Here is a 3568-nt window from a genome sequence, read left to right as displayed (position 1 = left end):
TCTCTGAAGCTATGCGGTTTCCGCCGCCAATTAATATTCCGCTCAGGTTTGCCTTCAAGGCACAGGACGCTTTAGCGCAGGTTTTTTTTATCTGTACTATGAAGAAGGGAGAGCTATTAGGGACGGGGCCTACAGTTTTCACCATTTGCTTTTATCACGGGGTAACGAACCTAGGACCCTTTGATTATTGATTTAGGTAGTAAATGTATGTTACTGTGTGCTATTTAACTTAATTTTGAGTTTATTTTTTACCAAAATTTGACTTTATGTCAAACATTTTCACAGCTTATCCTTATTTTTACAAAAATAACACTATTTGTACTATTCAGGCAACATTTTTTATTAAATTTTGGACTCGCAAAGATATTTTTACAACTTTTTAACTTATTATTTTACAATTTTATGTTAATTTTTTACCAAAATAACACTATTTGTACTATTCAGGCAACACTTTTATTAAATTTTGGACTCAAAGACATTTTTTCAACTTTTAACTTATTATTTTACAACTTTAAGTTAATTTTTTACCAAAATAACACTATTTGTACTATTCAAGCAACATTTTTTATTAAATTTTGGACTCACAAAGACATTTTTTTTCTACGTTTAACTTATTATTTTACAACTCTATATTAATTTTTTACCAAAATAACACTATTTGTACTAATCAGGCAACATTTTTTATTAAATTTTGGACTCACAAAGACATTTTTTCTACGTTTAACTTATTATTTTACAACTTTATATTAATTTTTTACCAAAATAACACTATTTGTACTAATCAGGCAACATTTTTTATTAAATTTTGTATTTACAAAGAGATTTTTTCAACTTTTAATTTATTATTTACAAGTTTAGGCTTATTTTTATCAAAATAACACAATTCTATCTGTTCAGGAAAGACTTTTAAGTTACATTTTCGACACACAAAGTGTGTGTTCTCAACTTCTATCTGTTTATTTCACAAGTTTAGGCTTATTATTACCAAAATAATACAATTCAATCTGTTCAGGAAAGACTTTTAGTCGCATTTTCGACACACAGAGTGTGTGATCTCAACTTCTATCTGTTTATTTCACAAGTTTAGGCTTATTATTACCAAAATAATACAATTCAATCTGTTCAGGAAAGACTTTTAGTCGCATTTTCGACACACAAAGTGTGTGTTCTCAACTTCTATCTGTTTATTTCACAAGTTTAGGCTTATTATTACTCAAATAACACAATTCTATCTGTTCAGGAAAGATTTTTAGTTACATTTTCGACACACAAGGTGTGTGTTCTCAACTTTTATTGGTTTATTTTACAAGTTTAGCCTAATATTTACTCAAATAACACGATTTGAACGTGTTTTTTATTACATTTTGGACACACACACACACACACACAAACATTCACAGACACACACACAGACACACCATCACACACACACCCACACACACACACATCCACACACACACACACACGCACACACAGAGAGAGAAAGAGAGAGAGAGATTTTTTCCAAGTTTACAGGATTATTCTCTAGTTTACTCAAATAACACAATTTAGATGTGTTTTGAATTATATTTTGGATGCAAAAGTATGTTTTGACAAGTTCTACCCTTTTATTTTACAAGTTTAGGCTTATTATTACTCAAATAACACAATTTAATCCAGTCAGGAAGGATTTGTTATTATATTTTGGATGCACAAAGAGATGTTTTCAACTTTTTTACTGATTTTTTGCAGGGTATGTATTAATTTGTATTTATTTTGTTTCGTATCATATATACATTTACAAATTTTTAACTTAGAGTTTAGTATTTATTTAATTTTTTTTCAAAAACACTAAAGAAAAAGTACTTTTAGCTAAAATGTAAGCCACAGAATATATTATTATTATTGTTATTATTATTAGGGTTTACTGATGTCCACTATGCTATTTTTGGTTCTGTATTTCTATATGTATTTATTTAGGGCAGGTTACGCCTGCCACGTAGGAAAGTTTGTTTATTTTAGAGTTTGCTGAGTATTTTGTTACTTTTGTACTAGGTAAAGTTTTCTGAATATATCAGGTAGGGCTCCATCCATATACTTTTGTTTTTGCTATTTTGGAGATGATGCGATCAGCATCACTCTCCATCTGCTTTTTATTTTATGTACCCAATATTATTTTGAGGCTTAGTGAATTCTAGAGCCTATTTATGCAGGAGAGAGGGCTTGAAAATTTTGATCTCAGACAACCCACAACTATTTGTCAGAGTATTTTAAAGGATATTTTATATTTATTATGTGCCACTAGAATATCAAACCTTGCTTAATTTTTATGTCTGTAACGCTGTTATTGTATTTCTAGCTAAGCCTTACTGGATAAAGTACACGAAATGTTTATCATTTCGACTATTTACCTTAATACGAGGCCAAATTTTTAGTGTAACGAAAATTATTGTGTGTCTATAAAGACTGAAATTCTTTTACCGAGGGGTCCACAACTGGACGCTTACCAACATTGTTTTTTTTCTTTTTTAAATATAACCATTTATCAATATATTGACAATTCACAGGACAAGACGAAGTTCACACACGACTGACTATATGAACCATAGGTCCACTTGCTAAATTTTTTTTCTATGCTAGAAGAATAATTTAGCCTTATAGCTTTTTTCAAGGTATTTTGAAGTATAACTGGTTTTTTGGGTGCATCAACACTTGGGTTATTTCCATTTGGTTTATTACACTAGGCTACAATCACTATCTGAACACTGAAATCCTCTGATTGAAACTAAAAGCTTAGGCTGTAACTAGGGATTTAGTATGTATATCGACAATTTATAGGACAACACGAACCTTACAAAGGATTGTAGGTGATGTAGGCCCACACGCCAGAGCTTTGTTAACCTGCAAGAAGCATTTACAGCTAATGCTACGAGGAAATGAGGTTGATTTTTTACTGTTTCACAAGAATGCTATTTTTTATACACCCAATATTTGCTTTTCAAGTAACTACATGTACCAGAAGCACTTACAGGCCAACTCTAACTAGACTTCGACTTATTCTATATCAGGTGCTAAATTTATAAAGAACTATGATTGTGTATATTTCTGAGGAAGTACGCAAAAGCAGATTACCCGATTAAAGTATCTGAAAAACATATTTTTCTATGCAAGTATATTTTTATTGACTGGATTATTTAACAGATCAAACAGGAAGACTGCAAAATTCATTAAATGTAGTTCTATAGTATAGGTGGTTTCAGAGATATAAAAAGAACAAATATAAGATTTCGCTTTTTTTTTGCTTCTGAGGCTAATCGCGACGCTAAGGGTAAATGGCCAGGAAATGTAACGGAGGAGAAACAATCCCAAAAGTTATGGGCTGCATGTAAGTTAATACCACAGAGATATTACAGTAGGTGTAGGTTCTTCCACCAGAACATTTCTATCATAATAATACTGGTTATGCTGTACTGTTAGCTAAAGATGCTGATATTTGAGAAACTTAAAAGCTTACTCACGACTTACTGTTGCAAAAGATCCGATGACAAAATTTAAAAATTGTTATCGTCCAGACAGGGACTCGAACCCT

This window comes from Lepisma saccharinum, chromosome 2 (genome assembly GCF_977018435.1).
Source record: "Lepisma saccharinum chromosome 2, izLepSacc3.1, whole genome shotgun sequence".
In the NCBI taxonomy this organism is placed as follows: Eukaryota; Metazoa; Arthropoda; class Insecta; order Zygentoma; family Lepismatidae; genus Lepisma; species Lepisma saccharinum.
Note: the sequence above shows the minus strand (reverse complement) of the source record.